This window comes from Chiloscyllium punctatum, chromosome 38 (genome assembly GCF_047496795.1).
Source record: "Chiloscyllium punctatum isolate Juve2018m chromosome 38, sChiPun1.3, whole genome shotgun sequence".
In the NCBI taxonomy this organism is placed as follows: Eukaryota; Metazoa; Chordata; class Chondrichthyes; order Orectolobiformes; family Hemiscylliidae; genus Chiloscyllium; species Chiloscyllium punctatum.
This window is the reverse complement of record NC_092776.1, coordinates 41,936,659-41,948,835: the sequence shown is the minus strand read 5'-3', so window position 1 is coordinate 41,948,835 and position 12,177 is coordinate 41,936,659. Positions and strand designations below refer to the sequence as shown.

At 40.2% G+C, this 12,177-nt stretch overlaps 1 protein-coding gene and 1 pseudogene across 2 annotated transcripts in view; both read left to right on the top strand.

Moving 5' to 3' along the window:
* LOC140463550 (heparan sulfate glucosamine 3-O-sulfotransferase 1-like) overlaps window positions 1-12,177 on the top strand; it is a 142,834-nt gene that overhangs the window by 25,004 nt on the left and 105,653 nt on the right. The window lies entirely within an intron of this gene.
* Window positions 7,918-8,066, top strand: LOC140463747 (small nucleolar RNA U3; annotated as a pseudogene).

Below are 12,177 nucleotides of genomic sequence, written 5' to 3'. Positions count from 1 at the left end.
TATCCTGATTTGGAACTATTGTGCTGTTTCCTCATTGTCACTGGGTCAAAATCCTCGAATTCCCACTCTAATGGCATTATCAGTTAAACTACAGCAAGTGGACTGCAGCAATTCGAAATGGCAGCTCACCACCACTTTCTCAAGGGCAACTAGCAATGGGCAATAAAGGACAGCCAGCCAGTGACACCCATGTATCACGAGTGACTTAAAAAAGAACAATAAAAAAACTCGGCTCGATAAAATTCCAAATGTTTACCACACCACCATACCAGGAAAGAAGCTATTGGTTTAAACAAGATGGAGTTTATTTCATGATAGCATCTAGGTATACTGTTGTACTGTTGTGAAGGACATTGTACAGAGAGTATGAGGAGGAATCCAGATGGAACGTCTCATTCCTGCAAGATCCTAACCTGTTCACCCACAAGGCCATTTGACATCATCATAGTGGATGGTGCATAAGGCACTCCCCAGCATGAACTCTTTTCAGACCCTTATAAAACATTCCCCACGCACACGTCCCAAGCATGATATTTTTTCCTTTGTTTTTCCTTCATTCCCCTGTTCCACCATTTGACTTTTCATCCATTATTCTCTTGGTATCAGGATTTCTCCCCAGTCCAAGACATCCTAGCTCAAAAATCTGCACTCTTCATTGCACCTTTGGTCTAGCCCTTGAAGTTCCTTCCTTTCTTTTAAATAATTCATGCTTGCACAAGGTGCACAACATGGAATTAAGTTGTTCGATATTTGTTAGTTAAGTTTGTTTTAAATATATCAGCATTCTATGAATAGATCTAATTAATGTAAGGTATGACAGTCTGGGAAATTCAGAGTGTTATAAACTTTTGAAGAAGTTTTATTCAATGCAAATTTCTGCTTGGAAAATGTATAAATTGAGAGTCTGTGGATTGCAAACACAAAAATTTTAGAACAAACTCAACCTGCAATAATAGTGGAAAAAAGCTCTATTATAATTCCACCCTGTGTTGAAAGACTTTGTTTGTTTGCTTTTCTTATGCTAACAGTTCAGTTTTAAAATGAATTTGAATCAGTTACCATTTTCTTCAGCATAATGCTTCAGATTAAACACATTGCAACTATTTTTGAATACCCAAACACAAATCTGAAATCCTAATAAATCCAAAACACTTTTTGTAATTTCTATTATCCCAACCTTTCCCACAACAGCCCTCACCCCTCAATCATCATATCTTTTACCAGGTCCTTTTTGTTAAAGGAAGCAATGGCTAAGCCTGCAGGCATCTCCATTAATATCAGCCAGTGCTTGATCCATAATCTGCTAACCTCCATTTGATTAATGTAAGGAGACCATTTCTTAAAAGGCCTTCTACTAAGGCTGAATGTCATCAATCCTGATTGGAAATCTAGGCTAAGAAGAAGAAATTTCTGGGGCATCCAATTCCATTCATTCACGTTCTGGGTTTAATACTGCAAACCAGTCACTGCAGGGATTCAGGGTGACATTGATGAGGTTTAGGGCATAGCACTGAATGACTACAATGATTTATAAAGGACCTGTGATTGAATATAGTCGGTTTAATGTTCGAATAGGAAGAAAGGCAATTTTATGATGAATTAAAGCACAAAATGACTCAACAAATATACCAACAGCTTTTACGAAGTTCCGCTCATCTTTTGTTAGTAGTCTTCATGACAGAAGCACAAAGCATAAAATCTATGCTTCCCTAATGCTTGGTAGTTTGATGGGTGCAATGGATTAGAAAGAAGACTTTCTGTACCTGTCTGAGTTTGAATTTACCTGAATATGAAATGGTTTTCCTTTTGGTGGATCTTGGACATAATGAGCATGAACAGTGTCAATCTAATCTCTAATTGGTGCGAGTCCGTAGATCAAAGCTGGCATTCACTGTTAGAGAGTTTGCACTTCATGTAGGAGATCAAAGGGATGGCTGCTGTTGTCAGTGTGAAACTCTGCCCTGCCACAGTTTGAAGGAGTCATTTAAAGATCGAGGAAAAGGAACTTTGCAGGATAACTGGTTGTGCATATTGCTGACACTGGGTGGCAAAAGTGTTCCATTCCATAAGCATTAATATTCTTCACCGAGAAGAACATACAATGTATCCTTAAAACTCCAGACATGCATTGCCAAACATTTCTAGCAATATATTTTGCATTATCCTTGTCTCAAAAAAAGGTTATGAAGTTAATTCACAGAATATTTTGTTGGAAGGGTTTGTGGGATTCAAAACTACAGTTTGTTTGGAACCTGGAGCTTTACCCTGACACCTCTTTGCTTATAAAACAGTATTGGTGCTAGTCACTGTGCAGGTGTTAAGAAGGCTGCTGCTTATTAGATGTAAATCATATGTAGATTAGTGCTAAAAGACAAGTGAAAGAGAAACCATTGAATTCAGGTGATTTTTCAAGTTTGGAGTTAACCATTAGTTTTCTATTAGATCAGTTCTTTTGATCAACTGCATCGGGTTGAAGGAATATCTGAGACACAAAGGCAATAATTTCATTCTGGAATTTAGATGATGATCAAAAATTTATTCCCGAGTTCTGGGCATCATTAGGGAGAAATTGAGCACTGCAGATGCTGGAGATCAGAATTGAAGAGTGTGATGCTGTAAGAGCACAGCCAGTCAGGCAGCATCTGTGGAGCAGGAGAGTTGATATTTCGAGCATAAGCTCAAATTCCTGATGAAGAGTTTATGCTCAAAACGTTGATTCTCCTGCACCTCAGATGCTGCCTGACCGGCTATGCTTTTCCAGCATCACACTGTTCGAATCTGGGCATCATTAGTCAGGCCAGCATTTATTGTTCAAATGCTGAATTGCCTGTAGTGTCCAGGGATATGTAGGTTGGGTGGTTTAGCCATGGGAGATGCAGGGTTGTTGGGGGGTGAATCTGGGTAGGATGCTCTTCAGAGAGTCGGTTGGGCTGAATGACCTGTTTCCACATGGTAGGGATTCTATGATTAGTTCTACTTGAGAAAGTGATGGTGTGGCTTCTTGAACTGCTCAGTCCATGTGGTGAAGCTAATCTTATGGTGTGGCTAGACAGGGAATGTCAGGATATTGATCCAGTGACAGTGTCAAATTGTTGATATATTTCCATGACAGGCTGGTATTTAAATTGAAGGAGAAGTGGAGGTAACTATATTCCCATCTAGCTGCTGCCCTTATCTTTCCAGATGGTAGATGTTGCAGGTCGAGGAAGGTATGGTTCACAGGATCACAGAATCAGATGTGCAGAAGGAGGTTATTTGGTCCATTGTGTCTACACTGCCTCTGGATTGTTATTAGCTGCGTGAATAAATTATAAAAAGAGAGTTTTGGTCAGTTTTATTGCATTTTCTTCCGTGGGCTATGGATCATTGTCTACTGTAATTCATAGAGAAGAAAGTGTGTTTTTTTAAGGGGTACTGACTGAACAGGGGACTTCACAAATTCAGCAGCTTCATGCTGAACACAATTGATCTGCTGTCTGGCACTATTGTCTCTAACAGACAGTTACTAAGAGCATCATTAGCAACCTAAAATGCATGTCTAATGAGCAACCAATAAAGTTCCTTAATGAATTCAATGCAACTATAATGAACTAAGCATGATCATTTGAAATGGTTAGTAAAGGGCCATGGTGTGGTTACCTTTTGGGAAGATTTCATTAAAGTGTACAGTTCGTTTTTCTTTTTATATTCCAGAATTCGATTGGTTACAGCAAACAGGAATGTAAGGGTAGTCAAATAACACCACAAATATATTGTGATGATACTGTGGCTTTAAAAGATGTATTCTGTCCTTTTTTTTGTATGAAAAGAGGTGAGACAGAGACAATGAGCAGTCTTCTTCGAGCCAATAAATAAAACAGCTTGTGAGGCCTTGTCTTTTTTTGAAGGTGGAACAATAGAAACAGCATGAATGGGTGTGGTCAAGGTCCCAAGGAACTGGAATTTTTAGTGTAGCTTTCCGTAGCTGTTGTGAAAGCTGCTACATCTCTCTCTCTCCATCTCTTTGTTACAGCTAAAAGCTTAGGTTCTCTTCCTGCTGCTAGAAATGCCTGTGAGACAATCTATGTTACTAAATTTGATTTGCTTTTGCCAAGGGTGTGCTTATGGGATGTTATTATCTTGGAACAGTTAATGAGTAGTTTATTATTTTAAGTATTTCAATAGAGTTCCACTTAAACCAATTCTTTTCCTCTTTTATTTTGTCTGTATTTTAACTATAGTGTATGAATAAAGTGTGTTTTTCTTCAAGTCTGATAGTTTAACCAATCGAATTCCATCCAGAATGCAACACCAGGCACTTGCTTTTAATATAAGAAATGGTTAGGATCTAGGCTATGTCCTTGACCTGTTTGGAGAGGGTTTGGTATGGTCCATAATGACTATTCTTATCTGAATAGACTAAATAATACCCTGCAGAAAGTGGTTAGCAAATTCTGCTACCTTGGGTGCACCATAATGAACAATCAATCTCTTGGCGTAGATCCTGATAGAGACGTATGGAAAGAACTTACCACTTTTGGCCAACCCTCAAAACTGCACAGAATAATGTCAGCTGACCCTTCTCTAAAGTGGAGGCTCGGCACTTGAAATGTGCATCCTTGCTATTTACAGGGACATTCTGGGTATCTCATAGAACAACATCATGACAGCTGCATCTTCTCAAAGACAAGTCTCACAAGTATGTTGGTGCTTATCAAGCAGAGGCTGTCTTGCTGGTTGAGTATGCTCACAGGATGGAAGACTGTTGCATATTTAAGGATATTTTCAATAGTTAATAGCCTGACTAGTAGGGTGCTCAAAACGTCACCATGAGGACACTTGCAAGCATGACATGAAAACTCTGAACATTGTCTCCGAAGTGCGAGAACTAATAGCTAATATGAGGAAAATGGTGTATTGCCTCTGCACTACCAAGACCATCAGTAACTACAGCAATTTAGTAACAGGTGCCAACACAGCAATCCACAGTCATCTGATAATCATCTCATTTGGTATTTGTGACAGAATCTTTCACTCACAGATCAGCCAATTTCTTCAGCCAACAGCAGAAATGTACCCTATGATGCTCCTCCTTCCATAAAGGCTTGGATCTGCTGCCTATCCATCATCTTACACAGATTGAAGGTTGCCAGTGACACCCCATGATATATTTAAAGCTGCAGCAAGCATTTATGTAAGTCATTGAGAAGATAAATACATCCCAAGGTGCTTCATACAACTGTCATGAGGCACAAATGGATACCAAAGCAAAGCAAATAGTAGGATGGGTGACTAAAAGCATAACCCAAATGGTAGATTTCAACATTGATATTAATGGAGGAGAGTGGACAGGCAGAGAGGTTGAGAAGAGAATTTCAAAGCATATGTGCCTGGATAGCTGAAGGTGACATGATGGGAATAGAAACACAAAAAATGCCACCGATGTAGGAATGTATTCTGCCTGAAATTTGTAGGGCAGGGAGCAAGACCAATAAAAAATTTAAGTACATGAAGGTCAAAATTTGACCTTCTTGTGCCCCTTTATTTAAAGAGTAAGCAGACACAAACGCAAATTTGTGGATCACATCCTGCACCCTGACAGCATGTTTAAGTGAGGGGCCAATACCTATCTTCAAACTTAGACTTTGAATAGAGCTGAATTGGAATTGGAATTGCCAAGCTCTGGACCTTTTTAACAGCCTGTCATTGGCCCTGACTCTTCTCTCTAGCATTTATCTGAGAGCTGTTGTCAGTGAGATACATGGTTTGAAATTTTAACCTGCAAGAGAAAGTGAGCTACCTGTGGGAACATGACGGGTGCCAAAAGACCATGTACAATGCATTGGTATTACAATATCACAATTTCAAGCCTGCCTCAGGCCTCTCATCTCAAGTATGCCTCACGGCTGTATCTCCACCTGCATACTTAAAATGGCAGCTGAGCAAATTTCACCTAAATGTTTTTATGGAGAGTGGAAGATAAGAGACATGAAGAACTGTTTGGGGTGTTTTGTATCTGAATCCTTGGACTTTCTCTGTTCTTTCACACTTTTTAGTATTTTTTGATTGATTTTTTTTACTCACATTCCTTGGGCAAAACCTTATGTTCTCACTCATGGTAAACTTGGAGACAAAAATCAGGTGGATGTTGATATAAGTGCCCCCACTGCCTTCCAATTTCACTGGAATTAAATTCTGGACAGGAAGGCAAATGATTGACTCTCTTGCCTAAATAAGTATGATCTGAATACATATAGGGGTCTGAAAGGGTTAATACTGAGGAGTATGGTAAACACCACTCACAGTGATGATGTCAACTGGGCAGAACAGCCTAGGATCTTGATGGAGAGAGACCTAATATCTGGTCCCCCTTAAAATCTGTGTAACAAATCTGTTTATCATATCTATGTAACCTGCAACTAGCTGCTAACACACAATAAATTTTATCTTCTAGTTGGACCAGTAAGGAGGTTTTCTATTACCACATTAGATGTCTTCACTTGAAGAGGATGGTAGCAGCAACCCTTATTCAAGCAGCAGCTCATTTGGCATGCTCATACAATATTTTCCAACATCTGCACTGACCAGATGTCCTGTGGTGATTTCCTTTAATCATGTATTTGATGTTCCTAATATATATTCACATTTAAAGTCACAATCAATCAGAATGGACTTTATTGCCAGTGGCAATTCTGTCAGAATAGTTAGGTATACATCACTTAGATATTTAGTCGATCTATGCCTTTACCTGAAGGCTGAACAAACAGAGGTATATAAAACAGAATGCTGTGTGCAATATTATTAACACTGCCTATTTCTACATCTGAAACATCTCTTGACTCTACCCGATCATTGCTCATCTGCTGCCAAACCACCATGCATTCCTTCAATACCTCAGGACCACTGACTATTCCAATACACTCCTGGCTGGTCAACCTCACTGTAAGCTTGAGAGTGCCCGAAAGCATTGCTGTCCATATCTTATGTCACACTCCCATTCATCTGTTACTTCTGTACTTGTTGACATGCACAGGCTCACAATCAAGTAATGTCTTGACTTTAGAATTCTTATCCTTGCCCCACTCTACCTCTGTAACACTCTTCATTATATGCACTCATTCACCTGAGCTTCAAGATCATTTTCAGTTTTAATTGCTGTACTATAGATAGCCACAAGCTCTGAAATACATTCCCTATTCCTCTCTGCTGCATGTATCATGATGTCACGCATTACTGGCTTGTCATTAGGGTAGTTTACTTCCCACTATTCATTTTCTTTAACTGGGCCTAAGGGTCTATATGGTTATGATGGTAGAGAACAATCACAAGTGAGTCTGAGTGAGAAGAGGTTTATGTCTTAAACTAGATGTAGTTCATTGCATGATAGTGAACAGGTACAAGTCACATCAGTAAGTCAAACATCGTAACTAAGAATATTGGGAGAAGTGGATATGTGTTGAGGAACCAACCACTGCCAGCTTATGGTTGAAGTAGAGTGCTGCCATGAATCCATTTTTCTATCCACTTGACCATTAAAGCAATGCACAGCTTAACTAACCCCGATTACGGCACTGTATTACAAAATCAGATTGTTAATGGAAACTTACAAAATGACAAGGGAACCATATTAAATGAAAGTATCATTACCAGGGCTGGTGCACTCCAGCCCCTTTGGTTCCTACGAATTATGACTGTCTTGTACCACATGCATTCTCTCCATGGAAACCCAAGCACAATTGTAATTATGGAAGAGGGGCAGGATGTTACATTCCCTTCCATAGACTACTGGACCCAATCCTTTCTATTCTTTTCATAAATTAATAACACTTTAGACAATCCTTAGTGCAGCAAAAGACAAATACATCAATTGATTATTACTAAACAGTGATAAGAGCTTATCAATCACAAACCAAAATTGTATTTCTGGAAGTGATGATGCAGATTATACTTTTAGGGATAATTTCTGCAGTTTTTGACTTGAGAAATGGTCTCACCAACCATGAAGATGATCTATACTGTCTCCTGAGTGTGAAACCAGTTAAGAAAGTTGCATATAATAACCAAGACTATCAGTAGACAATTATGGCTCATATATCTCCATCAGGATCTTGAGTTAGACTCCTCTTTTACCCACCAAGACCATATGGTATTATCAGACCAAGTGGAGGTTACCGCAGTCTCCAACATTAAACTTTACAAGACCTTGTATTTAACCCTTCCTCCCTCCCTCCGTTCCTTCAAAGATTATCTTTTTGACTAAGCTTTTGGTCATCTGACCTAATATCCTAATTTTAGTGCCTCATTATTTAGTAATGCTTCTGAGGAAGTTTGGGTTATAAAATGCAAGGTTTTCTTTTTCTAGTCTGTGCAAAATGAACCTTGGTATGGCATAAGTTGGAAAGAAAACAACTATACCAGCAAAGGGCGGCACAGTGGTTAGCACTGCTGCCTCACAGTGCCAGAGACCCGGGTTCAATTCCCGCCTCAGGCGACTGACTGTGTGGAGTTTGCACGTTCTCCCCGTGTCTGCGTGGGTTTCCTCTGGGTGCTCCGATTTCCTCCCACAGTCCAAAGATGTGCAGGTCAGGTGAATTGGCCATGCTAAATTGCCCATAGTGTTAGGTAAGGGGTATGGGTGGGTTGCGGGTCGGTGTGAACTTGTTGGGCCGAAGGGCCTGTTTCCACACTGTAATGTAATCTAATCTTTAAAAAAAAGCTGTTGGAATACCATGAAAACTCAACTCAACTATTTCATTGATGTCTCTGAGGGGAGAGACCCTAGAAGAAACTGGATCTGGTCTTTGTGACAATTATACGCCAATGTGCTTGAATCTTAATTATCCTCTGAAAGTGGCCAACTAAGCTGTTAAGTGGCATCAAAAAAATACCAGTAGTTCACAGGAAAGGCTAATTACTACCTTCTCAAGTCAACTAATGGGCAATGAACAACTTGATATCAAAACCCTATGAACTTGGTGCTATCGGGTAAAGGTAAAGTAAGTATAGTCCTACTGGACCATTGGCCCATTCTCTCATGAGAGAGATGACTGATGGTGGTTTAACCTGAGATTCACCATACTTATTTTATGTATTTGCCTCTTTCAGACTGTTTAACTTGCATTATATGGGTATAAAATTGGAAACGGAGGTTTAACTTTATATGTGCACTTCACAATTATAGGAACACTTGATATCCTAATTACTTTGCTGATCTTCTGGAACATTGGAAACTGCTCATATGGCATTAGAAGCTAATGCTAAATAAATTGGCTGAAACAAAAGTTTAATTAAATTACAACAGACTACATTAGCTGTTCATTGGGGTTTTTGTTTGCTTTAAACACCTCCCAGTTATTTCACTTCGTTGTATCAATTAGGTCTGTCCATTATGCAACAATGGATATGAATTTAATCATAGAATCCCTAGAGTGCCGCAAGAGATCATTCAGTCCATTGAGTCAGAACTGACCCTCTGAAAGGGCATCCACCCAGACCCAGTCCCCCACCCTATCCCCATAACTCTGTATTTTTCCCATGGCTAATCTACCTAATCTGCACATGCCTGGACACAATGGGACAATTTAGCATTGCCAATCCAGCCCAATTTGCACAATGCTGGACTCTATGGACAACTTAGCATAGCCAATCTATCCCAGCCTGCAAGTGCTGGGTACTATGACAATTTAGCATGGCCAATCCACCCCAGCTTGCACATTGCTGAACACTATGGGCAATTTAGCATGACCAATCCACCTAACCTGCACATCTTTGAACCGTGGGAAGAAACTAATGAACCCTGCAGAAATCCATGAAGACATACAGAGAGCATGAAAACTCCACATATTTGCCCAAGGCGGGAATCGGACTTGGGTGCCTGGTTCTGTGAGACAACAGTGCTAATCACTGAGCAACTAATCATGAATGGTAGTGTGCTGTATGGGGTGTGAGCAGAAAAGGTGCGTACTTGATGATTCTAGACTGAGGCCTAGGTCTTTTGTCACTTTTTTGGGGCTCATTTCATTTCTAACAAAAGGTGCCCTCCATTCCCCCACTCACTAGCCAGGGAGCTGTAGCAGGAAATCATGACTGATCACAGATGCCCAATGAAGTAGTCCCTGTCGAAGTGAGTAATGCAGGCCAGTGGGGATTGGATGGAAGCACTGAGGTCACCATGGCATTGGTAATTGGAAACCAAGACCCATAGCCCCAAATATTCCTTGTGGGATGTTGAAAGACACTCCTCTCCCCTCTGATTAAAATGACATCTTGGAAAAATTAATTTAAAATACATTGTCTGACCATTTATGTTCCAGGAACCTGTCTGTTATTAGTCTTCCATGGTAGCTTTTGGTACTAGATGTCACAGCCAGGATTTGAAGTTATGGTTGCTTCAGGGCATGTTTCACTTTGAATACTGACATTTGAGTATCAAAGAACTCTCCTCTTAACGACAGCAGGTACTTGGTGAGAATGAGTTGAGTAAGAAATGACTGCCATTTTAACCCTGGGCTGAACTATTTACAGGCAGGTAGGGCTAAAAATAAGACTTTGGGCTTTGAATTTAGATCAGTGGCATTTCCAAAATTTATTAGACATAAAGGTATCTTGACTTGAATAAGTTATGAATTATGCTTTCCCTAAAAACTGGGGCTGGTGATTTAGTGTCCTGTAACATCCGACTGACAAATTCTGCATACTTTTATAGTGCAGTGTTAAACATGATTTGTTGGCCCAGTAATACCATTCACATGCTAATGGATAATAAATATTTATATATTTTTGAAATATATTTTCGAATTTTTTATGATTAACTGGCATTTTGTCACCACAAATGACTCAAATGGTTTTGCCTAATGAATTATAGAGAAAGTTGCATTTTTTTAATCAGCATAATTTATGTCCATTGAGTGAAATTAATTAATAGGAGGAAGTTGCAGTCCATCCCACTGATGCGATTGGATTGTCCACTTCTTGTGCACAGATCCCAAAGCCCCCAGCATCCTGACAGCAACTTGCCCGTATTCCCTCTCCAAAGTCAGCACACTGCAACGTTGGACATAGGGAAAAACAAGCATCTGATAGCCATCAGATAACAGAGGTTATAGTTAACTGTAATCCATTAAACCCAGACTGATGGTGCTTTTAAAAATTAATAGGTTTTTGAATTATGAGGAGAGCCTATTAATAAGTAAACTGACTTTCCTAAGTAAATTAGATCTATTTATTATGATTCATGTCTATAATATGTTTTAGAACACTACAATTACACCCTTCATAGAGGTAGAGTTTAGTGCGATGGAATGGCTAATGCTTGCATGGAAGTTTAGAACCCTTAGATTACAAGGAGCAGGATTACCAGGAGCACTATCACTGGCAAATTCTATCTTCTCACCTTGATCCCTTTCAGAACAATGGGTCAGTATCCCTTTTCATTAGTTTGTGTGCTTGGATGTTTCCAAGATGAAATAATTATCAGAGAGGGTGGGTGGGATGCTACATCCATTCTGTAAAAGGAAGGATATCTAATTAAAGGGAATAGAGTACAGTTTGCCAATACTTGGATCTTTGAGGTTTCAGCATATATGAAATGGACAGGTGTCTCCGACCAAGCGTGCAAGTGGCTGAGGAAGTGAGTAAGAGCCAAGAGCCAGTGCGCCAAGAGGATGTGAGTTCTGTGGGGGGCTGCAATAATGCAGGAGCACTTTCAGTTATCAGCCCCCATACACTTTGACACGCCTGCCATTCTCATGGACAGTGCAAGATGCCACTCATTTCCCTCACATTCCCACTTAGGAAGGGCACACTCATTCTCAGTCTATTGTGCTCAAGTACTAATGCCTCAGTCACATTCCACAAATAATATTCTCTCTTATTCACCACACAAGTCATTCCAAATGCTCACAACATTTTGCCAATTGACCAAGAGATGGGGACTCTAGGTTTGGGGGTCAGCTCCTCTGGGCACCTTGTTGACTGGACCAAGTAGCACTTGTTCCAGGAAGCTGTGTGGGCCTCCTGGGATACTGGTGCTCGGATATGAAACAAGATCTGATCTTGCACCTGTAAGTCCTGTGTGGGGGGGGGGGGGGGGGGGGTCTCACCTAGTTTGAGATGCACCTCAAAGTCAATCAGACCCCACTGCCTCGTCAAAGGGCATAGGGAAGAAGGAAGCTAGTGCTAAGCAGTTTGTGGTAACGC